Source organism: Cetorhinus maximus, chromosome 15 (genome assembly GCF_964194155.1).
Source record: "Cetorhinus maximus chromosome 15, sCetMax3.hap1.1, whole genome shotgun sequence".
Taxonomy (NCBI): Eukaryota; Metazoa; Chordata; class Chondrichthyes; order Lamniformes; family Cetorhinidae; genus Cetorhinus; species Cetorhinus maximus.
Genome location: NC_135893.1, coordinates 95741469 through 95768635, shown reverse-complemented (window position 1 = coordinate 95768635; position 27167 = coordinate 95741469).

Below are 27167 nucleotides of genomic sequence, written 5' to 3'. Positions count from 1 at the left end.
GGCTCACCACCACCTTCTCAAGGGAAATTAGGGATGGACAATAAAATCTGGCCTAGCCAGCAACACCCACATCCCATGAACGAGTGAGAGAAATGCCTGATACATGTTCTGTTGTGAGATAATCCAGCTGCTTAATTTTTTTGGTTACCTTTGGATTCTTTTTTCTGTAAAATTTAAAAGAATTCCAGCCCATAATTAACATTTACTATTAGCGTGGATATTTGAATGTTCATACAGATGAAGTTTAATCTTCTTAGTTTCACTACCGTAGGGTTTTTCTCTTATTTGGGCACAAAAATTCAAAAATCAGGTGACCTTAGAATGGTATTAAACACTAAATAACTTTATTAACGTTTAGCCAAGGCAGTTTTTTCAGATAACAATGTCCTATGGCCTGAACTCGGGGAGCACAACTCAGAACCAAGCGTGATTAGACCCTTGTTCCGGGAGAGTTGAGGAGGTCCTTCTTGGACACCTGCCTCAAATGTTGTTTGTGGTTCTCCTGCTGATTACTGCAAGTCCGGATGGTTTATATCCTTTTCTTCCTGAGTCTGTTGTTGGGCAGAACACTGGGCATAGACTTGTTTCTTTTTCTCATAGCTCAGCAGCTGTCTTACCTCTTCAGTTATGACTGTTCCTTATTCTGTAGGTGCCAGTAGAACGCAAGTGTAGTTTGCCAGGCCCCAGGCTTTTTAATCATACACTCTCACTCAAGGGTATCTTGTGCAATACACAAGTCCATGACCAATTTGGCCAAGCTGGAAATTGGCCCAGAGGCCTATGCTTAACTGTTGTTTGTTATCAACCAACCCATTGCTAGGCTGTTCTGATTATACCGATTGGTCATGAGTTATTCTTCCCTTGCTGTTTTTCTTATTCATCCATGGGATGTGGGTGTTGCTGGCTCAGCCAGCATTTATTGCCCATCCCTAATTGCCCTTGTTCAGAGGGCATTTAAGGGTCAACCACATCACTGTGAACCTGGAGTCACATGGAGGACCAGGCAAGGGTGACAGATTTCCTTCCCCAAAGGGGCATTAGTGAACCAGGTGGGTTTTTACAACAATCGACATTGGTTTCATGGTCATCATTAGACTTTTAATTCCAGATTTTTATTGAATTCGAATTCCACCATATGTCAGGGTCTCTGGATTACTGGACAATACCACTACGCCATCACCTCCACTATAACTTAACCCCATTTTGCTCTTTTCTCAAGTATTCAACCTGTTAACACAGGGTTTCAAGGCTATTCCGCTATCCATCCAAGCACTGCCCTGACACTTCCTGCCATAGGGGCCTTACTTGGGTCTCCCTAAGTGTGGCACCAACAATTCCATCCAAATTTGAAACCCACCCCCCCGCCCCCCAACCCGTGTAACTGCCCTTAGACAGTCAACCAATGGAAAATACAGTAACAACTGAAGAAATAAAATTAAAAAAAGGAAGCGACCTTATAAGTGGGGACACATAGAGTTCAACAGCAGGAAAGTTATGTTAAACCTGTATAAGACACTGGTTCGGCCTCAACTGGAGTAGTGCATTCAGTTCTGGGCACCACACTTCAGGAAGGATGTCGAAGCATTAGAGAGGGTGCAGAAAAGATTCACGAGAAAGGTTCCAGCGATGAGGGGCTTCAGTTACCTGGATAGGTTGGAGAAGATGGGGCTGTTCACCTTGGGGAAGAGGCGATGAAGCAGAAATTTGATAGAGGGATCTGGACAGAGTAGAGAGGAAGTGTCCTCGTTAGCAGAAGGATCAAGACCAGAGGGCACACATTCAAGGTCCTTGGTAAAAGAAGCGATGGCAACGTGAGGAGAAACTTTTTCACGCAGCGAGTGGTTAGGATCTGGAATGCACTGCCCGAGAGTGTGGTCGAGGCAGGTTCAATCGAGCCTTTTAAAAGGGAATTGAATAATCGCCTGAAGAGAGAAAAATCTGTAGGGCTACACGGTGGGGGGAGGTGGGGGGGGGGGTGGGGGAGTGGAACTAGGTGAGTTGCTCTTGCAGGGAGCTGGCATGGGCACAATGGGCCAAATGGCCTCCTTCTGTGATGTAATTATTCCATGGTTCTATACCACCTCCCCCACCCCACCCCGCACCGCTCCCAAACAAATTGTGTTGTTGTCTTCTCCCTCGGCGCCTCAAATTAACCAGATCCTGTGAAGATTTCCAGCAAAAAAAGACACACTCACCAGCTGGGAGAGAAAGCATATTGTAAATCCTGGCAAATTGTTGGAGCATATCCACGGGCTGAAAACAAGTTTGGAGCATATGATGCAATATATCTGGGCCCAGAGGAGGAAAGGTAATGGAAGTGGCTGTCACGCTTAGTAATAAACTCAGTAGACTGTGTCGTGATGGAATTCTATCAGACATTACAACAGGCAACCCACTTCCATTTAGCATCAGCCACACTCTTAAAATGTCTCCAGATAACTTGGAAACAATAAGTTTAAATGGCTGGACAGCCGGGTAATGAGTGTGTCTTCAAGCATAGGATTGTTAATGTATGCATTAGGATGCTTTGTCATAATCTTTGAGAGCCGCAAGGCATTTGCCCATCTATAAAGAGAAGGGAAAAACTATATTGGGTTATTTGTACACAGAGATAGCAGGACACTGGAGTCCTCGAGGAATCTGTTTTGAGAGAGTCAATATCAGGTTAATCACCTCCCTAGAATTTGAATTGTTCGTTGACGGTTTGTCTTAAATGATGTGGGCCAATTGTAGAACTCATTTTTCGGAGCAATAAACTTGATGATGGAGAAAAGCTAAACCGGAATTGTTGATTCTCTCACATCGCTTTCTTCACATATAGTGGATCTACCGCATTCAAATCTACACACTTTTAATAGCTGCTTTTAACATTCCCCTGCAGTGGATCCCGTATGCCGTTTTGTAAAATGTAAATGGTTTTCTTTTTATTAACCTTTTCTATTAAGTAGTTACGGCCTCCCAGCTGTTGAAAAAATTGCCTCAGGTGAGTAGAAGACTTAAAAACATTAAGCAGCTACAAAAATCCAGATGTCTCTCAGGCTGTAAAATTACTGACAGCAAAAAATCTGTGGGGTCCCATCAAGCTATGCAAGTCCTCGCTAAAACATTTCAGATCAAGTTAACATACATAAAAAAATTGGAGTTTCTTTAATCTGTGTCTAATTTTGTCTGACAGTATCCGAAAGGATTTCACATTATTGTGCCACTGCAGGTATAGGATCATCGATGGAAGACCAAACTGTCAGTGGATTGGTTTTCCTGTTCTGTGTACCTCTAGAAGATCACCTCTCAAAATATTCCTCTCTATGAGGAAATCTTAAATTATTCCAACCCAGCCTGCGACCTGGTTCAGTTGCTAGCACTCTCACCTCTGAGTTAAAACGTTGTGGGTTCAAAGTCTCACTCCAGAGACTGGAGTACACAAGTCAAAAGGCTGACAATCATATACAGCAGCAGGGGAGTGCTGCCCTATTGGAGGTACTGACTTTTGGATGAGACGCTAAACCAAGGCCCAGTGCCGCTCCCTGGGTAGAATTTAGTCCGGCCTGCAGGAGCAGGAAGTACGGCAGGGTGTGGAATCGGGAGGACAGGCAGGGAGTGGAGTGTCTATCACCTTCCCCACTCTGTCAAATTCACTCAGAGTTGGGGAAGGTTGAGAACAGCCAATTAAAGACCACTTAAGGGCCTCTTTGTCCCGTTGCTAACATTCCCCAGATGGTGAAAGCAGTTCGGACCAGCACTCTTATTTCCCAGCTTTTACTGGTGTTCCAATTTAAGGTATACAAGACCAGTTCGAACCTGCATTCTTATTTCCCAGTTTTTACTATTCTTTCCCTTGGGGTCTGCCAGTGGTGGGGGTGGGGGCGGCTTTGCCATGTGAGGAGGCCGCCCAGTAAAATCTGGTTGCCTCCCTGAGTGCTTGGGTTGGGGGACCCTCCTGGTCAGGTACAGTGTGGCCCAGGGAAGGCCCTCTGCCCCAGCAGAAAGCGGCCACTCCCCACTGAAACACCCACTCCTCCCGTCACCAAGCACCACCCCTCCCCCTTGCTTGACTGATCGCCAGGAAGCCTGACTCCAACCACCACCATTCCTGAATCTGCTCCACCTTGCTGGTCTTGGCTGGGTGGAGTCCAAGCAAGTGGGCAGCAGCCACCACGCCCGGTCAAGTCGACCAAGTTGGCAATCTTCCGGATATGAAGCCTAAGTTCTTCATTTGTTGGCTAGCAATTAATTGTGCCAATCCTTTTTGAAGGACACTGACTGACATGTTCTGCAGACCTTCAAGGTGTGTTTAATTTTCTACTGATAACACTGTCTGGCTTTAATATGAGAAAATGACTTCACAGAAACATCTCAGAGTTCAGCAAGTTGGAGGATATCAAGCTGTGTCCCATCAGCCCTGCTCCCAATTTCTCAAAGCATGCTGGTAGTTTAGTCAAGCTTAAGCATTTTGTACACCATCATGGTTGGATAACCTACAAAGAAGCCACGGTTCTTCTTTCTACCAGTTCCATATCCTACACATCTGGGCTAGGAGCCTGCAAAACAGAACGTGGATTCAAGAGCTACAGAACTAAAATAAAAACAGATATAACATGTTAGCAATGGGTATTAAGCGTCAGCACAAGTTCATAGGTCAGAGCAAATCTTGCTAACAAGGAACAATTCATTGGGAAATGTTTCCACAGATAAGGTTTAAATGATTGGAACAGAAAAAGTTCCAGAATTAATTGACAATCAGAATGCTTGAAGGAAAGAAAGGATCTTGAAATATATAAAAGAGAGTGTGCTGTATATGCTGTGCTCACCCCTTTGTTTAGGTGTAGTTTTTGTGTTGCTGTTGGGAGAGGGAGAAAAAGCAAGAAAGAATATATAGCACCTTATCAAATCATATATAATGAGAAACTCACTGTGTTAAGCTAACTTGGCTGCAGTATTCTGACAGAAAGGCAAATTCAATCTACCTGAGCCTTGCTGAATAAACCACAGGTGTCAACTGACTAGTGGAATTAGAAAAGGTAAGATTTTACAAAATCACGAGAAAATGGGAAGGAGTTGAAATTGTAGAAAATATATTAAAAATGCTGAAAGAGAAGCATAGAAAAATCAAAAGTAATCCAGCATTGGCCCATGTTTTTTACAGTCATAGATAACAAGAGATGAACCCTACTGACAAACTGGGATTGATGGCCAATTGCTAAGGTTGTAGGCCTGAGAAGCAATCAACATAATAGAAGACTGAACACTGTGACTAAACCTTCACCCGACAAAAAAAAAAATGATAAAATCTTATTTTGAATTCAAACAGGAATTCCTGTCCAACTCAAAGCAACCTTCCACATAACGTGATATCTTAATTATGAATCTAACACTATGTTATCCTGAAATAAACCCAACCAATTTTGCTGTTGAACTAAATTGTTGTTTGGAAGTGATTACATGAACGGTTATATCGTCTGGCTTGTAGTTGATAACAAGGACAGATGTTTTGGTGCAGTCCTTGGTAATTCAAAGGTAGGTGAGTACTTACTAGTAACTGAGGCGCTGATGTACTTTATTCCTATCGGTCGCTGGATGGGGTCTCATTCTTATAATTGTAATCTGTGCTGACTTTACTTTGGAGGATTCAAAGTGAGCTAAATTTAGCAGCCCACATAAAACCCTTAAGAAATGTTAATTCAGAGTCAAGATGTTGACAAAATCTACAGCTATGGTCCCGAAACCAGTCTTAACGCTCCTCCAGTAATGTGACTGTCTTGAAAAAAATAACAAGCAAAGGGGAAGTGAGTTAAATGGAAATACGCGCTGTGAATCTTCCTTCCACCAGGTTAAGCAGGAAATTGCTCAGAGTCACCGAACCGTGTAAATTATTAGAAAGAGTCAGCTCGCTGAATCCAGCCAACTTCAAGACTGTAGAGGAAATGTTCCAATCTCCACAGCAGCAGGCAGCATTGGGATGGAACAGAGTGTTTCCTTAAAGGAATTTCTATCCGTAATGCAGGATATGCATCCAGCTGTCCTTCAAGGCTGGCCTAAGACCAGTTGTTACCAAGACAGTGTGTCAACAATCTTTCTTCCCAAGGACGATCCCACAATGGAACAAGCTGCCAGGGGAAATAGTCACGGCCCCTTAAACTTGAAATCTTCAAGCGCCGTCTTTAGAATATTCCCATTTAAAAGTTTTCATTATCAGCACTACCGTCCAGCACATCTTGCCTGGTTTAACTAACGCTATCCATTTAAATGTAGGCGGAATATGGGTATTAGTCTGTGATGCTGACACAACTCAAGCAGAAGGTTAGCCTTTAGTTATATAGATCCCCGCTCCTGATTTCCCTCTCCCTCACCATTTCCCTTTCTGCTTTAGGATCCTATTGAAAACTTGCCTCCTTACCAAGCTTTTGCCCATGCACCCTCCCACATAAATCCCTCCTCCACATTCCCCTGTCCATTTTTGGTTCACCATTAAACCCCTATAGGAACTTGTTCTATGTTAAAAAAATTTGGGCCTGAATTTTTCAGTCCGCGTGCGGGGGCGGACCCAACACGCTGACACGTAAACGAGGCGCAATGACGTCGGGCATGCATTCCGACATCATCGCGCTGTCTCAAGAGGTTTCATTCGGCGGGTGCACACCAGAGTCAGCTGCGCGCCCGCCGATGTTTAAACAGCCTATTAAGGCCATTAAGGAAGTAATTAAAGTCAACTTTACGCTACCCATCCAACCTTACGAAAGGCCAAGCAGCCTTTATGTTTTTTTTATGGAACCTCATCCATGAGCAGGATGAGGTTTCCGAAAACCTTTATTAATTTAAAACATTTTCTGAAATATAAAAACATGTCCCGTCTCATGGCCCCAACTCTCCCTCCTCCTCCCCCCAACCCCCCTCCCCCTCCCCACCGCCCGCACAGATAGCACTGAGTGCTACCGCTCACATCTTACACTGGGTGGGCCTTAATTGGCCCGCCTGCGTAAAATGGCGGCACGGCGCCGATCACGGGCGGCGGTCAGCTCCACGACCACACCCGCACACTCCCGCTGAGCCTGCCCGGCTGGAATCCAAGAAGGGTCGTGTCAGGACTAAGACGGTCAAGAAAGACGCCCGAGTGATCTTTATGAAATATTACACCCGCCTTGGCATTGACTTCCACACCAACAAAAGGGTCTGCGCGGAGATTGCCATCATCCCCAGCAAGAAACTTCGCAACAAACGTTTGCAGGGTTCTAGTGGTTGTGTCAAGCGCATTGATCGGACCTCCTGATCGCAGCTAAGCGTTACCAAAAAAAGCACTTCAGGCTGCAAAAAGGATAATTGTGCCCTTTAATTCCAAAAGTAAACATTTTTGATCGTGTTATATCTTGCACTGCAGGAAGGAAAATAATACACCACTGGGAAAAAGTCAGGCCTTGATAATGCGAGTTATATTTTTGTGACTGACACTGTTATAAATTGGTTAGATTACCTTACATTCTGGAAGATTAATATAAAGTGTTCAGAAATTAATCAATTAATAATACTCTGTAACGAAGAATAAGCAACACTGTTGGTTTCCTGTAACTATTACTAGCTTCACATTTTAAAAGGTCCAGTGATAAATAGGTAAGTCCTAGAAATATGATAGTCATTCAGAATCAAGATGGGTTTGGTCATTTACTGACAGAACAAACATGGCAGAACAAAGGCATGCTTAAAAAAACCTAGGAAAACAAAATCATTCCGCTCCACAGATTCAGAATTTTGCTCTACCACAATTAGAAATGCCAATTCCGGTTAATCTTACTGTCTTAGACTTTAATGCTTCTCGAGTTTAGTGACTCATGCGGCAAACAAAACACATGCACATATCTGTTTCCCAAAGCTTGTTTTCACTGGGACAGGTCAATAGCCCGTCACCAGAGACTTTAGCTTGAGTTGCACTACTCCACATCAAGCATGGCTGACCAGCAGACTCTTGCTCTGGGAGGATTTGCAGGTTGATAATCAACCTGTTTGGCCACGTTATGAATGAACTTCCATGGCCGTAAACTCCTGGAGTGGGACTCAAACCCAGAGCTTCCGGCTCATTCTGGCTCAGACCCATTGAGCCACGTGACCTCTGGCCTTACTTGCCTAAGGCTATTAATTGTTTCTTTCATTCATTCCCACGTCCTCTAAAGACACCTGGTGCTGCATTCACTTTGACTTAAGAGCTTGGACATCACTTGTGTGAGGAGGTTCCACTGGGATGTCAGAGGATGTAGCTGCAGTTTTTCCAGCTGCAGCAAGAGTGCCTTATCTCACTATACAGTCACATCTCTGCACAGCAACAGTGACGCAGCTGTTTAGTTAGAAGTTGCAGCAGCTGCAAGTTATTCCCCATTCCCCCTATCCACCAGCTGACAATGAGATGTCATCGGCAATCCTAATCCAAGCAAAGAACTTGCTACGAGTAGTTATCGAGGTCCAACTTGGTTTAAAATCCCATGAGGTGCAAAGTCTTCAGTGGTACGGTTTCCCAGCCCCACATTAACCCTTGCTATGCCAGAAACCTTTATACTACATTGACACCGTGTTCTGTGAATATCAACTCACTAAATGCTCATCATGGTCACATGACAGTCTGCTATTTTAACCTCAGAGATAAAAACAAAAAACTGAGGATGCTGGAAATCCAAAACAAAAACAGAAACAGAAATACCTGGAAAAACTCAGCAGGTCTGGCAGCATCGGCGGAGAAGAGTACAGTTGACATTTCGAGTCCTCATGACCCTTCGGGTCATGTCAACTGTGCTCTTCTCCGCCGATGCTGCCAGACCTGCTGAGTTTTTCCAGGTATTTCTGTTTCTGTTTTTGTTTTGTTATTTTAACCTGTTTACTTTCAAATAAGTGGGTTAACACTTGCCTTAAAACCACAGACTAAGGAATGTCATAGGGATGCAGAAATTTCCTAATGATAATATTGCAAACAGTAAATTTGAAGTTTATGCTTTTAATTGATGTCTGTATTTTCACCACTCCTGCTACAAATGATTTTGCTTCACAAAGCATTGTTTTTAAACAATTACATATTAGTCGGACTGATTTGGCTGTACTCTGAACACCAGTTGCTCCCCCTCCCCCAAAACCACATCTTCTAAACTTTACCAGCAATAACCAGCAATTATCTCTTTATATCGTTCCTTCATTGCCAAGGGCTACATCTCAATATAAATTAATAGTGTCAACACAGACCCTTAGAGATTCTGAATTGAATGTATACAAATATTATAGACCTCATGGCCTTAGATATCGCTAACACCTCGCTCCTCTTATCGAAGATCGCCATACCATAGTTATAGGACAAAGTCAACCTGGCAAAATGAAGGACAGTTCATGAAAGGCAATGATGTTAGAATTAAAAAGAAAAGAATTGTTCAGCCTGTGCCTGAATAAAAGGGGGAAAAAAAAAGGTGTCGATGCCACATTAAACATGTAACTGTACCAACACTGCCACCAAATGGTCAAACTCACCAACAGTTCTGCTAACATAGGCAAAAAGCGAAATACTGCAGACGCCGGAAATTTGAAATAAAAACAGAAAATGCAAGAAATACTCAGCAGCTCAGACAGGATCTGGGGAGAGCGAAACAGGGTTAACGTTTCATGAATCAATGAGCTTTCATCGGAACTCACATTTAGCCTGCTCGCTTGTTGGAGTGGGCCTATCTTCCCACAGTTGCTGCTTATATTTTTTAAGGATGCACACCATATACCTCACCTCGTTTTTCCCCTCGCAGGCTCACAATCTGCCACTAACTTTTCGAGGCTCAAGAATATGAGCAGCTCCCAGGCTAATATTAATGTCATTCTAAGGGAAAAGGCAAAACGGGCTGGATTTAATACAGCCCGTGGCGTTGGGAAACATGGCAGCTGGACCCTCTTAATCATGGGAGAGGCCGCACATCGATCTCCCGGCGGCAGGTAAACCTCCTGCGGTTAAATTGGAGGCTGGAAGGGACCTATACAGGAAACTCTTTCGAGTTATCAACAGATCGCATGTAACTCTTTCGCGTACATTCACAGTTCTTGGTTTCCGGGAGTGGGACATGAACCCACAACCTTCTGATTCAAAGGCGAGGGTGCTATGAACTGAGCCACAGCTGACACCTCAACCCGCCCGCTCAGAGTGGGATGTTAATTAGGCTCGTTAATGAGCCAATTGACACCATTTAATCCCGGGGACACCACCACCTGGAAGTTCCCCTCCAAGCCACTCACCATCCTGACTTGGAAATATATCGGCCGTTCCTTCACTGTCGCTGGGTCAAAATCCTGGAACTCCCTCCCTAACAGCACTGTGGGTGTACCTACACCACATGGACTGCAGTGTTTTAAGAAGGCAGCTCACCACCACCTTCTCAAGGGCAATCAGGGATGGGCAATAAATGCTGGTCTAGCCAGCAATGCCCACATCCCATGAATGAGTGAATAAAGAAAAAGAATTTAGTGGTGGCTCAGGGATTAAATGTGAGTGGCACAGCTTTCCTGTGCATCCTGAAAGCCACCAAGCTGACCCTGTTGGATTTGTCTGCAGCCTTCTAGGGGGGGGAGGTCCATCTTTCAAAGGCACTCCATGCCCCTGAGGGCTCAGGAAGGGGAAAATGCCCCTGAAAGCCACCCCCACCCTTGCCTCCGACCACACCCCCACCCCCCTCCCCTGCTCCCCTATCCCATGACCCCCTTCCCCAAAACCTCCATCCCTCCCTCACTCACCTAAGTCCGGGAATCCCACAATAATCTGGACTCTGGAGCACTACTGGTAACCGCTATCACTGTCGCTGCCCACAACGGACAGCTGCCGGCCTCTATTTGAACTATTTTTCTGGGCTCTTGAGGGATAGCACTGCTCAATAAAAAGAGCCCAAAGAATCCACTGCCAAACTCATCAAATCAGCACAAGGAAAGATGCTGGGGTTTTATTGCAATGTAGCTTGAATCTTAAAACAGGGTTTTTTAAACAACAGGATGTGTGATATCCCCAAAAGAGTTGGGGCGGAGAATATTTATGGGGGTTACTCAATCTCTCACCCTAACTTCAATAGATCGATGGAAATCCAGAAAATGGTTCAATGACTGTTTAGGCCAGGTCACTGGGATACCAGCCAATCTTCCACCAAAGTTGTGGCAGTTACCAGCTATTGATGTCCAGCTAACTGGCCTGTTTCCTCTCTTTCTCCCTTTCTTGAATGGCAGGGTTACATTTGCTACCTTCCAATCTATTCGTCCATTCTAGAACCTGCGGAATTCTGGATTCAGACTCAGATGCAAATAATCTGAGAGCAGATCAATGGCAAAATATAGTAAAAAATCAAAGGAAAGTAAATTGATGGGGTTCGTCATTTCTTTTATAACATAGTTTGTAAAATATTAGTAATAAATTTTAATAAAACATGGGGTGAAATAAGTGGCTGTAGTCAGTCATTTCCTTGCCTTCAGATTGATATCGGGTAAGGACAGAGGTAAAAGTTGAAGGGTCGTGAGGACTCGAAATGTCAACTGTGTTCCTCTCCACCGATGCTGCCAGACCTGCTGAGTTTTTCCAGGTAATTTTGTTTTTGTTTTTGTTTTGGGTAAGTACAATCATGCTGATAAGCGAGGACAGTTTTCATGTCATAGACCTATATGCACCAGCTACATTAGTGCAATGTAGCAGTTTTGGTGTTAGACCAGCAACTCAGATGTCCGATCTCATCTTAGTAAGTTGTATAATTTCATACATTTACACAGCACAGAAGGAGGCTAAAAGCAAAAATAGCTGGAAAAGCTCAGCGGGTCTGACAGCGTCTGTGGAGAGGAAGACAGAGTTAACGTGTCGAGTCCGAGTGACTCTTCGTCAGAACTAAAGAGAAGTAGAAATGTGGTGAAATATAAGCTGTTTAAGGGGGGGTGGGACAGGTGGAGCTGGATAGAGGGAGGCCATTTAGCCCATTAAGTCTGTGCTGACTCTTTGAAAAATCCCAATAAGTTTGGAATATTTTCCTTTTCGGGTGTTTGCCCAATCCTTTTTTGAATGTTACGATTGAACCTGCTTCCAGTTTTAAATTGGAAATAAAAAAGGTCAATGCAATTCATAAGTTATCAAAATGTAAAATGTTTCAGAGTGATGAGGTATGACATAAATGTAATCATTATATTATTATTGTCCGAATTGAAAAATAAATAAATTCTTGCAAGGATCTGTCCACTGGTAAGCAAGGTCCAGTTAAAATATTTGAAGGGCATTTAGAATTGTCTATGTAAAATCAAAATCCTTTCAGAAAAATTCAACGGTGTTTTTTTTCAGATGGTGTTAAAATGTGAAATCCTTCACTACAATGTCCCAAGCCTGGCTCTGGAATGGGTCACCTGGTCATTGTCAAACCCATCCAATATTCATTCATTGATTATAAAGTGGCTACATTGGCGCCAGCACAAGTTGATGGGGCGGAATTTTCTGTGCCCGCTGGTGGTGGGCGTGATAGGTGGCATGAGCGGACAGTATGGTGCAGGTTTCACTACGACAGGAAGGCAGGTCGCGATTGTCCGCGGGCTGCATTTCCCGCCAGGTTACCCAAAACCTCAATGTAATACACCAGCATATCATTCTCAGGCCATCCCGCCAGGCTCTTGCACCCCCCCCGGCTGGATCGCCCGCCCACATCGGCGGGAAAACACGTCAACGTGTTTCACAACAGCACAGAGGCAACGTGCACTTGGCGGCCCGCTATCTGGGTGAACTGGAGGTGAGTGCGCAGCAACATTCTGCAGAGCTCACCAGGGTCGCCCTGTTGCTTTGCAGGCTTTTGGCCCATCCATCCAACACAGAGGCATCAAAGAGCCACCAAGCTCTGCAAAGCTCCCCCCAACTGCACCCACCCCCCCATCCCCCTCTCCCCCCACTGCACCCACCCCCCCATCCCCCTCTCCCCCCCTGCACCCACCTCCCATCCCCCTCTCCCCCCACTGCACCCAGCCCCCATCCCCCTCTCCCCCCACTGCACCCACCCCCCCATCCCCCTCTCCCCCCACTGCACCCACCCACCCCCATCCCCCTCTCTCCCCACTGCACCCACCCCCCCATTCCCCTCTCCCCCCACTGCACCCACCCCCCCATCCCCCTCTCCCCCCACTGCACCCACCCCCCCATCCCCCTCTCCCCCCACTGCACCCACCCCCCCATCCCCCTCTCCCCCCACTGCACCCATCCCCCATCCCCCTTTCCCCCACCCTGCACCCATCTCCCGCCCCCCTCTCCCCCCCGTACCCCCTCTCCCCCCTGTCCCCCATCCCCCTCTCCCCCACCCTGCACCCCCCCATCCCCCGTCCCCCTCTCCCCCACCCTGCACCCCCTGTCCCCGTCCCCCTCTCCCCCACCCAGCACAAACTGCAAATTCATGAGTATTTGAGTGAACTGCAGAACAGTTGGACGGCTGCACACGTACAATCTCCTCGCTAACACTGGCCATGGAGCAGTCACTGCTGGAGATGCTCACAGCTCCTGGCAATGTCAGCATCCCGGTTTGGACCAGTCTCCCCCATGGTTCAAGCTAACAGGGCAGCCTTGCAGTGCACTAATCACTGGCCATCCCAATGGTGACCAGCACTTCCCAGGAAGTGTTAAGGGGCCGTCACACTTAACCAGGACAGGTTTTTAGAACACCCACGTTAACCACGTGTCTCTGTCCCTCATCCTGCAGGAGGAGTACATCAGGATCAGGGAGCCTGGTGAACCTGCTGTGTGCCTGATGAGCGAAGAAGGTGGAGGAGAGAGCGATCGGCTGCACAGAGGCAGGAGCAGCACCCTCAGGAAGAAGGGGTGGCTGGGGCTTCCGCACACACCACCCAAGAGGCACAGCGAGGTGTCACTGGTCGGTGCCTAGTGACACCCAGGGTCTATAGACATCGCCTTTTATTCCTGCAGATGACCGAGAACCAGGGTCGCCGAAGACTGCGCATGTCCAGGGAACTGGTCACTCACGTCTGCCAGTTACTGCAGGATTTGGCGCCACGGGGACATGGAGGGCATCCACTGCCCGTGTCTGTTAAAGTAACCATGGCGCTCAATTTCCATGCCAGTGGCTCCTTTCAGGCTGGAGCCTCTGTGGGATCTCTCAAGCCTCCAACCAAAAACACATCCATGACGTCACTGATGCCATCTTCTCCATGGCACACAACTTTGTGCATTTTTCCCCAGGACCAGGACAGCCAGGATGCAAGAGCGATTGGATTTGCCCAGATCTCGGGTTTCCCACAGGTGCAGGGTGCGACCGACTGCACTTATGTGGCGCTCAGATCTCCATGGCAACACACAGTGGACTACATCAACCGCAAGGGCTTCCATTTGCTGAATGTGCAGCTGGTGTGCGACCACCAGAAACACATCCTGCAGGTATGCACACGGTTTCCAGGAAGTGTGCACGACGCCTACATCCTAAGTCGCTAGTAGATCCCTGGAGTTTTCCAGGTTCCACAGAAGCTGCAGTGTTGGTTCCTCAGGGACAAGGGCTACCCACAGAGGCCGTGGCTGATGACACCCGTGTGGCGGCCTCAGACTGCAGCAGAGTGACGGTATAATGAGACTCATTCTGCAGCTCGCAACTTGGTGGAGCAGACCATCGGGATGCTGAAGATGATTTTCCAGTGCCTGGACCGGTCTGGTGGAGCCCTGCAACACAGTCCACAGAGGGTGTCACACATCGTCACCATCTACTGCGTCCTTTACAACCTGGCGCTGCAATGGGGAGAGGAGCTGGCTGAGGAGGAGATGGAGGAGCTGGAGATTTCCTCTGATGAGGAGGACACCAACGGGGATGAGGGTGAGGAGGTCCTCGGAGGCGACAATGACAGGGATCAGGCCCTTGCACTGGTGAGACAAGGCAGGCACGCTCGGGAGACGCTCATAGCTGCTAGATATGTGGAGGATGATGACAACATGCAGTGAGGTGATCCCATAGATCCTCACATCGCATTTGTGAATGTTTGACTCCAGTCTGGCTTATGGCAGCGCAAGTACCCTCTGTGAAAATACTCCTGTCATGGAGACGCAGTGGAGGCCCTAATAAGTCGCTCAATTGCAGGAGGGTGATGACGACATGCACTAAGGACACTCCATAAATCTTCACATAGCCTCTGAGAATACTTGACTCCTGTTTGACCGAGGGCAGCTCTCTCACGCTCTGTGATCAGGGTCATATCATAGAGACGCAGCCATGAAACTTTAGAACCATCTGATGCTTTGTCTGCCTTCATCACCTGAGCCCTTCAGGAGGTGGAGTAGAGCATCAGTGATCACAGGTGCTGAAGACATGGGGACCAGCCCCTCTGTAAAGGTGCTGAGAGCACATTGAGAGAACTCTACAGTGCCTGCCCACTACATTCTGGCATCAATGACAAGCACCGTCGAGGTGCAGGCATCAGTAATGTGTCCAGGGAGTGTGAGGCTGGACCATCACTTTAGTCTGAAGGCTGCACAAAGCACAGGGAAGAGGCCCTGGACTGAGACACCTGCATTTATCTTGTGCAGAAAGGTTTCACATCTGAGTGACAAGAACACTGCTCATCAGAACAAGGAGCCATAGGCAGGGAGACATTCTTGGGAGTTTATTGACAGTAGTGAACATTGTGTATAAATGTTTAACACCTGTGCCCAGGCTGTGCAACTAATTCTCCTTAACTGTCCTAACCCCATCTTGTTGCTCCCCAGACATCCACAGCGGAGGTGGAGGCAGCCTGCTGACTGCAACGCCCTGTCTGTGATGACTTTGGCGGGTGTCCTCTGGAGAGCCGAGACTTGGCGGGCCCCAGCCTGCTTTCGGGGTCCTGCTGTGTGACAGTGGCACCCTCCTCAGCCTGTGGAGCTGGAGCTGCTGAGGTTACAGGAAGAGGGGAGTCGGATGGGCCGGTCACTCTCGGAATCACCTGGATGGATGGCCCCGGATTGCGCACCTGCTGATCCTCCTCCCTATCGGTGCCTGGGGGCCCCAGGCGGACTCCTTGAGGAGCAGGGGTAGTTGGAGTGAGATTGAACTGCCTCACACCCCTCTTGCATACACACTGTTGGAGGCCAACTATGGCATCAGCGATAGAGATGAGCCCGTGCAACAGTGCGGGAGCAAAGTCCTGGACCAAGGTCTCCATGGTAGCCGCTATCCTACCAGTGTTGACCTTGGTGCGTTGGCATGCCGGCGCTAACACCTGGGACTGAAGGCGGACGGACTCCTCCATTGTGCCTCGCAATCTGAGGAGAGCAGCAGACATCCCTTCCTGATGTTCCCAGCAACTGTGACATGACCGAGTCCAGAGGCTCCTCATCTGACTCGGACTCAGCAACGTTCTGGCCTCCAGCAGTCCTCCAAGTGCCGCGGACCTGGGAAGTCCCTGGCGCCACCTGCTGTGGATCAGACAGTGCGGTGTGCTCACCAGATTGTGATACCGCGGCTACTCTAAAGCTAGGTCCCACCGAGGTGTGTGTCTCTGCGCTGGTGGAGGGTGTGGGTGAGCGCTGTGACGGGACTTCAGGGAGGGTGCCTCCAGATTCCTCTTCAGAGGTTTCTTCAGGGTTTGATTGGAGGCCCTGGGTCATGGACTCTGTCGGCTGTTTGGCAGGTGTACCTGCGAAAGCAAGGGGAGATAATTAGTGCATGGCAGTGGCCTGGGAAAGAGGACACATCACTCACAGCATGTTTGTCTGATGGATGTTGCACTGCTGGATCCTCACTTGGTAGAGCAGCACTGACCTCACCGTCAGCACAGGACTGGTCCAGATCCTCACCGGCCAGCTGGATGGCTCTGTTTTCAAAGTCCATGAGGACCTTGATTTCCGGCATTCCACTACCGGTCTGTGACCTCTCCCTCTTGTTGTGTGCCAGCTTGTCCTGCATGGATAGAGATGGAGAGAGTGTAAGCAGGATGCCTGCCAGGCCAGATGACAAGTATGCCTGGCATGTGTGGGTGGTGAGTGGCCTCATGGATGGGATGAGGAAAATGAGGATGTGTGTGTGAGTGAATGGTGATGACTCTTGAACTGGCAGTGAGTGAGGACCCTGTGGATGTGTGATGGGTTTGTGAGTGTGTGAGTTGAGAGCGATGAGATGAGTGACTTACCCTGACAGAGCGGAGGAGATCATTCATCCTCTTGCGGCACTGGATGGCTGTCCTCTTTTTCAGGGCGTTGGCACTGACCACCGCTGCTACCGCCTCCCAAGCTGGGTTAGTGCTGTTGCTGCCCATCCTGCGGCCAGAGCGGGGGTAGAGGACATCCCGGCGGGTCTCCGCGGCATCCAAAAGTCACCCGGGAGACACGTCACTGAACCTGGGGGCTGCAGTCTTCTTCAGCTTCAGGGCCCTGTCTCCCGTGCAGCAGTGGTGAGCCGGGAGACCTGAGATGCGTGCTTGCCGCTGGACTTTAAATATGGCGCCTGGGGTGATGCAGCAGTGGGGTGATGGGGGTGCGAATGAGAGGCTGCCCGCCATGGAAACAAGGGGTTTCCCAGGAGTGTATAAATAATGAGGCAGTTTCCAGATGATATGTGAAAACCCGACATCGCGGCCGTTTTACCCGCCTGCTACCGAACTTAGAAATTTCATGGCTTAAACCTTCCAATAATTGGAGCAGTTGATCATTGTGAGGAAGAATATTTTGAACACCCAATTAAGTCATTATGGGTTTAGATTGGTTTAGATCAAACCAGCGTTGATAAACTCGGATCATTTTTTGTCTCCCAGCAACCTTGTCATCACAATTTCATTCCAGTCGCCCACTCATCGTCTTCAAGTGTTCTTGAGGTACATCCAGGAAAGATTTATCGCTCTGGGGTCTTTGCACCTGATCTTCAAGCATTTTAATTTAAACATTATTTCTTTCGGGGATAAGAAAATTAGTTTATGTTCAAACTTTATTAAGGCTGCCATCAATTATGGATTACTCACATGGGGAAATCTTTATCAAGAATGTTAAAACCACTCTCAAGAAATCATTTTGTGGTCTTAGTCATTTGCAACCTTTCTTGTTTTTATTCCCAGCCTTATTTAACCCAACGGCTGTCTTTTATCCCCCTTCACTGCTCCAGACTAATCTTCACAACTTCGCATCCTCATTAGAAGCAGTTCATTAATTTTTTTATACATTTCTCCTGCTTTATGTCTAATTTACCACTCTCCGTTTTAATTTTCCACTCTCTTGGCATCCAATGTCCCTTCAATAACATTTTAATGACTGCAACAGTTATTGAACAGTTGAATTTTAATTACTGTGATATGTCCCATAGATTGTGGTGTACCCGCACACTGGTACATATACATCCTGTTGGAGCACAGTTGACTTCATGTACCGCAGCTGATGTACATCTTGTTATAGCACTGGCCCCCTTTCCTGCACGTGCCTCATATCATAGCATCATAGAATGTATGGAAGCTATTCGGTCTATCGTAACTGCACAGGTTCGTGGATAGTTATCCAAATTGCTTCACTGTCTGTTCTTTCCCCTAACTCTGTCAAAACAAAGAAACCTCCCTTCAATTATCTATCCAATTCCATGTTGAAAGTTAGTTTTGAAGCTGCTCCCACTCCAGGTCACAACTTGCTGCAGAAAAAAACATTTCCTCATGTCACCTCTTGCCCTCTTGCTTTCACTTTGGGTAAGCGAGCGTCAAGCATTCTGGCCGCATGACCGGCCCAACTCAGCGGTGACCATCTCAATATAGTGTGCACTATATTGCCAGTGCGGGTGAGCACTTCAGTGTCTGGCATGTTGACCTGCCATCTTCTATGGTGGGGTGGGGCTTGAGTCTGGGGTGCGCTCCCGTGGTGGTCAAAGGAAGCGGGACAAGGACACTCTGAAAGTTTCACTTAGGGGTTTTAATATCGACTTCGAGTCCTGGGCGAAGGTTGCCTGGGATCGCAGCAGCTGGTGCAACCAAATGTAAAATGGTGCAGCCTCCTTTGATAGCAAACGCATTTCAGAGGCAGAGAGAACAAAACAAGGTGAGGAAGTCTCGAGCCAGCAACTTGCCCAAAACTCAATCGTCTGTAGTATCCTATCCTACTTGCAGCAGAACCTTCCAGGTGCAGGTCAGCCTCCGCAGTCACTTACACATCCACAAGAACCCGACCAAACACCCCCGATGACGAACAGGGTCACCGTCACCTCAAAAGGATGAACAAGATTACTTTGCTAATTACCTTAAACCAGCATCTTCTGGTTAACTAGCTCTCTGCATCCGGAAACTGCAGTTGCACACTGACCCCACCCCTGCCATGTACCTACACCACATGGACTGCAGCGGTTCAAGAAGGCAGCTCACCACCACCATCTCAGGGGTAATTATGGATGGGCAATAAATGCTGGCCCAGCCAGCGACGCCCACATCCCATGCCTGAATTTTTTTTTAATGTCCTCTCCTATATTAGTCAGCATGGAGTACACAGTAATGATTTTGGAGTCTCCTTTGCACGGTTCAACACCTATCCCTGGACCAATGCAGAAAGTAGAATCATTCTTTTAGCAGCGCAAAAATAAAATTTGTATCTTTGTGAGCACACGTGCTTCATCATATGTCTTCCTGTGACAGTTTTTGGATTCCGCACAAATAACATGCACCTCGGGTCAAAAGGGTATCTCTGGTCGTCTAGGAGGATTGTCATGGAGCAAATCCACACTGGCAGCTTTCAGAGAACCAGGGGCCAGAGTTTCCCACATATGAGACAGTAATCGGGATGCAGGCCCGATTCCGGCTTGTCTACCCACCTGTGTCTCCAGCGTGCCATGAGGTGCGATTTCCACCTCTTAAAAGACCCTAGAAATGGGTCGGCCACCTAATTAGTGGCCAAGGCAGGGTGGGGTGGCGGAGTGGGGGGGGGGTGGTTGCTGGGGACAGGAATGGAGGTGGGACACCAGGGAAGTGGGCCAGATTGTGGCCTGAATCGGCAGGCGTGCCTGTGGCTGTCATCAGTGCACGGTCTTAAAGCCATTCGAGGATTTTCATCTTCAAAGAGGAGAGAGCTGGGACCGGGATGGGATAGGGAAAGGATGATTACTGAAATTTCATTGTTGCCCAATAGTGTTTTTTCTCTAAATTTTCACTTCTTTTGTATTAAAAAAAAACCTGTTCTTGTGCTGCCACTCCCTGTCCCCGCCAGGTTGCAGCTGGTCAGGTTCAGAGAGCTCCAAAAGGCCGCCCGCCCCCATAAAAATCTCGTTAATTCCAAAGACGGGTTACTGACGAGCTCCCTAATGATCTCAGCACGCCCAATTAACAGGGCAGGCAATTTCACTTTACCACCCAACCCAGCTCCCCCACCCCCAACGTTTTCCCCGTCCTCGGAAAATCATCAGAGTCGGGAACGGGAGGCGGCAGACTGGCACGAGGTCCGCCAACACCAATTTTTTTCTGCTATCCCTCTTCCGTTCCGTTGCGATTCGGGATGGGAAACTCCAGCCCCTGCGCCGTCTACCCACATGACATAGCTCTGATGGTCCCGTGCAACCTGATGCAAAGGATGGCTTCTGTCCAGAAATTCCGTTCTATTGGTGGAAGGAGCCCATGCGCTTCATGGGCATTAGCGGTGAGTTTTTTCCATGTTTGGGGATCCGGCCACTGGGAATGAATGAAGAGCCTTCTACCGTTAACTGTTGTCATCTTTAGAAAAAATGGCCAAGTCCCTGATCCTGACGTGGAAAGTATCACAGGCCTCATGCACACTGCCTACTCTCTAAGATCTAACAAATGCCACTCATGGCAGCCTGGAAGGACCCAGTGTTGTGACCCAGAAGGAAATAACATTTCGAACCAGTGCTCTTATTTCCCAGTTTTTACGGGTGTTCCATTTTAAGGTATACAAGACCAGTTCGGACCAGTATTCTTATCTCCCAGTTTTTACTGTTTATTCGTTCTGGCACCCATTCCTCCTTGGGCAGAAAATCTGCGCTCTATAATTAATCAGGGGGACCAGTTGTCTAGACAGCGAGCGTGTGGTTCAGAATAACGCCAACAGCACAGGGTTCAATCACCGTTCTGGCTGAGGCAGACTTGGGGCCTGCCTCTTTGCCTTGCCCCATAGTAAACATAGGATCATAGGAACAGAAGAAGGCCATTCAGCCCATCAAGCATGCTCCGCCATTCAATATGATCATGACTGATCGAACACTTCAATGCCTTTTACCCACACTATTCCCATAACCCTTTATGTTATTGTTAATCCAAAATCTATCAATCTCTACCTTAAACACACTCAATGACTGAGCTTCCATGGCCCTCTGGGGTAGAGAATTCCAAAGGTTCACAACCCTCTGAGTAAAGACATTTCTCCTCATCTCGTCCTAAGTGGCTTCCCCCTTATTTTGAAATTGTGTCTCCTGGTTCTGGACTCTCCAGTCAGGGGAAACATCTTACCTGCATCTACCTTGTCTATTCCTTTAAGTATTTTGTAGGTTTCAATGTGGTCACCTCTCATTCTTCGAAACGCTAGAGAATACAGGCCCAGTTTCCCCAATCTCTCTTCATAACATAGTCTGGTAAACCTTCGTTGCGCTCCCTCTATATCAATAATATCCTTTCTGAGGTAAGGGGACCAAAACTACACACAGTACTCCAGGTGCGGTCTAACCAAACTTCCATACAATTGAAGCAAGACTTCACTACTCCTGTACTCAAATCCTCTTGTGATAAAGGCTAACATTCCATTAGCCTTCCTAATCGCCTGCTGCAGTTGCATATTAGCTTTCAGTGACTTATGGACAAGGACACCCAGGTCCCTTTGTACATCTACACTTCCTAATCTCTTACCATTTAGGAAATACTCCGCACATCTGTTCCTTCTACCAAAGTGGATAACCTCACATTTTTCCACATTATATTCCATCTGCCATGTTCTTGCCCTCTCGCTAAGCCTGTCCAAATCCTCCTGTAGGCGCTTTACATCTTCCTCACGACACACATTCCTGCCCAGCTTTGTATCATCCGTGAACTTGGAAGTCAGGGCATCAGTCATGGTTCAGCAACCCTCAAATAATCAGAGGTGCTGCCTAGAGAAGAAGATAAATAATCAGGCAATAATGCATTACTGTCAGTTACAAAAATCATACTCACTAAATATTCAGTAACACATTATAATCCCTTGATGGTGCCAATACTGGGACCAACTGAAGGTCTTCTCAAAGCCACAAACTTCATTCATAAACGTCTTTGGCGTTCTAAATGTGATCCTACCATTTGTCTCAGTGCAAAAATGGAGACAGAAGTTGCCTTGGAAACTGTCACACCACATTGATTTCCTTTTGATTCCCAATCGACTTAACGGACTCTTGTGTTTTCCAGGACAGACATGGCATTGACAGCTGTCAATTTAGTGACGAAAAGCAGCTTAAGGTTTGGAAAATCAGAGGGCTTAAGCTGCTATCCTTTCCTAAACTGACAATGATTCCTTTTTCCAGCCTCTGAATATATTTTCATTCAAGTGTTTCATATTTTCACAATGATCCAATTCACTCAACTCTTGCCAATTGGCTTGAACATGTTGACTGTAAACCCACTGGGGCCAGAATTTGCTGTAGTGACGGATATGAATCATCACCAGAGTGTTCTTGCTTCCACTCCAATGATGAGTCACCTTCTTCAGTACATCAAGTTCCTCTACACTCATATCAACCGCCCCTCCTGATGATTGAAATCATTCTAACCACAGTACCAAGAGTTTGTATGCCTCTGTTAACTCAGTAATCAGTGACAGCTTAGTTTAGTAACTGGCAGAAACACCCTTACCCAGCAAGCCAAATGAAGATCAGACCTTTGCCAGCCATGTGAGGGATTAGGCATCAAGCCAGCAAAAATCCTTGTTTGAACAACGCAACCATCAGCCAGAATGAAATAAGCAGGGCCTGGCTTTAACAGATTAAATGCCAGATTGGCACGAGTGACAATGGTAAATCAAAGTCTTTATATTACTCCAATGATGTGATTCTTTTGTCAAAACTCTAACTGCCTTTGCAGCTGAGAATGCCAGGCAATTAATCACTTTGAAAGCTATACAAATCTATTGTGGTACTGAAATAAATAGTGATCACAGTCTTTTACGAGGTAAATTGATCTCCAATCTGTAAAGTGGCAAACCTTGTAACGCTAGAAATACCAATAGGTAATGAAGTACTGTGGCATGAAAGAAAGGCATATAATGAGAAATTAAAACTAGGCTGTTGCATGTATTGCGACAGTCAATGACTCAGAAATGCGTATAGCACCTTTCCCAATCTCAGGACATCCCAAAGGGCATTACAGACAATGAGGTACTTTTGAAGTGTAGTCTCTGTTGGAGCGTAGGAAATGTGGCACTCAATTCGCGCACAGCAAGCTCCTGAAAAGGGTAATGAAATAAGTGACCAAATAATCTGTTTCAGTGATGTTGGTTGAGGCACTAGGGGGAACTTCCCTACTCTTCTTCAAATAGTGGAATGGGGCAGAATTTTGCCCTCGTTGGGCAGGCGGGCCGGAGAGCGGTCGTGAAGCCGACTGCCGCCTGCGATTGGGCCCCAACATGGCCAATTAACGGCCAGCCAGAGTGAAATGCGGGCTGCAGTGCTCAGCGCGGCTGGGGTGGGAGCGGCAGGAGCACAAGCGCGGAAGTGTGCGCGTGCGCAGGGGTGGGCGCAGTGAAAGTTCCCTGAGGCACAGCGCTGCCTCAGGGAGCTGAAGATTTTTAACAACAAAAATAAAGATTTTAAAAATAATGAAAACACGTCCTCTCATGTGACTCTGTCACACAAACGGGGACATTTTAAACATGAGTGCTAAAATTTTTCAATTTTTTTTTAATCACTGGTCAAAAACTCATCCCGGCCCGTGGGTGAGGTTTTGCCAAAAATGCAAAGGCCGCTTGGCCTTTTTGCCCGCCCGCCAACCAAACAGTTGGACGGGCAGCGGAAAAGTTTGAGTCAATTAATTGATTAAGGTCCTTAATAGGCCGCTTAATTGTCGGCAGGCGGCTGCCGACTCCCGCGCTCGCCCGCCGACCGAAATATCGCGCCAGTGCGCGATGGCGTCGGGACGCTCGCCCGACATCATCGCGCGTCATTTTAAGCTCGGTCGGGTCTGTCGCGTGCCCGCTCGACGAGAGAAACATTGTGCCCGTGAGATCTGACATCCACCTTAGAGTGGCCGATAGAGCCTCAGTTTAATGTCTGAAAGACGCACCTCCGACAGTGTGGCACTCTCTCGGTAATGCTTTGCTTCCTACATTCCGCTAGTAATGAGTTAATAGGTAATGCTAAGTAAGGGAATAAAAGTAGCGTTCAATGATCAGACGCAAACTGGAAAAGAAAAAATGAAACTGGCCACCACAGAGATAGCTGTAAGGAAATACAAAGAAGATAAAGCACAAAGCAAATAAACGAATCTGGACTCATGTACCAAAGATTAGCTCCAATGATATGGGCTAGATAGTTTAAATATAGGAAGAACATTTTGACGAAATAGGTTTGAAGAGTTTTGATGGAGTAAATAAGGCGAATTTGTTTCCTCTGGCAGTAGAGACAGTAACCAAAGGAACAGATTTAAGGTAATTGGCAATAGAACCAGGGGTGAGAAGTAACCTTTCTCTACACATCAAGTTATTATAATTGGATTGCACTGCGCAATAGGGTGGTGGAAGCAGATTCAGTAACTCATTTCTAAAAGAAATGCATAAATACTTGAAGGAAAAAATATTGCAGGGCATTGGGGAAAGAGCAGGAGGGTTGGAATATAACTCATTCATAGAGCCAGCACAGGCACAATGAGTTAAATTGCCTCCTTCTTTAGCTGCTGCAATTTTCTGCAGCTCAATGAAATGATAAACAACAGCTAATAAAGTTTAAATGGAAACAGGCACAAAATTCTTGTTTTAAAATGTACTTTTTTGCGGCATTCTCTAAGTCTTGAATTAACGCTAAATGGTCTCTTGGAAGGTCCAGACACAGGTGGCCACGTCAGTGCCTGCGGTGAAGAGGCACACTCCCTTATTGTGAAGTAAATGCTGGAACTTAACATTGGGGAGTTCATCTTATATCACATTCTCCACAGTCTCCAGTGCAAGTGGAAACGTAACCTGCATTAAATTCCAGTCATGTCGCTACATCTATTAATAATGGAGCTACAGTTTATGAGGCCTGAAGCCTTTGTGCAGTTACAGGTCATCGATTTATTTCATTTGAGCTTGACTGCCTCTCCTCAGCTTTCTCTAAAACCATTACAGGAACAATATTTCTTCACATGTGGGGTGAGGAAAATCCTGACTGGAGAATGCTATAGAATGATGCTTATTGGCGGTTTTCACATCCGAACTAAATAAATCAGATTCCTTTTAGTCGGATTAAGGATCAGATCCTTGAATATGATCCACCAAACTGAAGAAGGAATTTGATGTACTCAGTCAACATAAACCATTGGAACTTATCAGAGGGAATGTCGGGATAATGGTCGGAAGCATCAATCCTAGTCTCGAAAGTACCAGCAGAAATTTCCAGAACCTCCTGTAATAAAAATGGAATTTGTCTTATTCTATCATTATTAAGAGGGCCAGAACCACTTAAGCCTTGTTAATGTCTTGTCAATTACATTGTTAATGTTTGTTAATGTCAATTACATTGTTAAGGCTAAGAGCACCTGGTGATGTGTATTAATTACTTTTGAGCACATATAACTAGGGGATAGCTGGGACACTGGGTTGAGTGGGAGGTGAGCTGTGAGATTGAACAAGACAATAAACTCTCTCAATAAAGAAAAGCTCTGTGTCTTGGTCTTGGCTTCACCAACTGGTTTGAATCCTATTAACAAGCCTCTCGTAAGAGAAAGAATAAGCTCCTATCATATGCTCCCAAATTTGAAACTCGCAAACTAACATATTGATAAGAGACACTTTCCTGATTAATGAACAGTCCACCTTGAATTTGAGGAAGCACTTGCTCAGTTGCCTATCTGCAAGTGACACAGGGGCAAACCCCATCAACCCACTACTGATTTATTTCAAATAGGCAACTGCAGTTCCTCCTTCTCTGTAAACCCTACGTTTAATTAACAAGGTGACCGACAGCATCAGGCAGGATGAACCCTCAAAAGGACAATCATCTGCCTGAGATCAGCCAATAGTAATGAGCTACTCAAAGTAGCCAGCTGCTACCGAGAAGCTGATGCCAAGATCTCTGAAGAAGCAGCCAAGCCTCAAATGGAACTCGAGGGCCAAGTGCAAGAACAAGGAAGGGAAGAAACATCAGAATCCACTTTAATGTTTGGGGTGATCAACTTAACTCTAATTTTCTCCTCAGAGCAGGAAAGGTTAAGGGGAGATTTACTAGAGTCATTCTAAACTATGAGATGTTCTGGTAGAGTATATGGGGAGAAACCGTTTCCATTGGCAAAGGCAACAGTAACCAGAGGTCACAGATTTAAGGTAATTGGGGAACGGGCCAGAGAAAAGATGAGACCTTGTTTTTGACACAGCGAGTTGGTATAATCTGGAATGCACTGCCTGAAAGGGCAGTGGAAGCAGTTTCATGGTTAACTTTCCAAGGGAATTGGATAAATTATTGAAAAGGAGACAATTGCAGGCCCAGGAAAGAGCAGGGGAGTAGAACTAATTGGAGAGCTGCTTCCAAGTGTCAGCACCTTCAATGCTATATGATTCTATGATCCTAATTACAAAATGATAGCTAATGTGTGAAATTATATTGTGGTAACTAATAAATCACCATTTACATTAATTCATAAGGAAATCTCAGGATTATGCTTCCAAACAAATCAGTGCTTCAAGTGGATACCCTGTTCTAACCCTCACGAGCTTAACAGCATTTCAGAGCTGCAGTAAGAGACTGGGGAGAGTTCTAATCAGAATAATTTTGGACCTGCAATCAGAAGGACAGAACCACTGTCAAAAAGATTGAATCCTGCATGCAATGCCAAGACTGGTAATGGTTGACCATGATGAAGCCAACAATCAGCTCATCCGACTGCCTAGTGCAAATGAGCAACAGGAGTTCCTACTGCAGCACCAATTCGGCAAAGAATCCTAAATGAATTCCTTTACGTTTGGACTAATCTTGACGAGGTAGCTCCAGTGAGGTACTGTTAGGCAGACTGCTGCCAAACAAAGTAAGCATGTTAAAAGATTCATGTGCTAAGTACGCCCTCATTTAATTTAATAT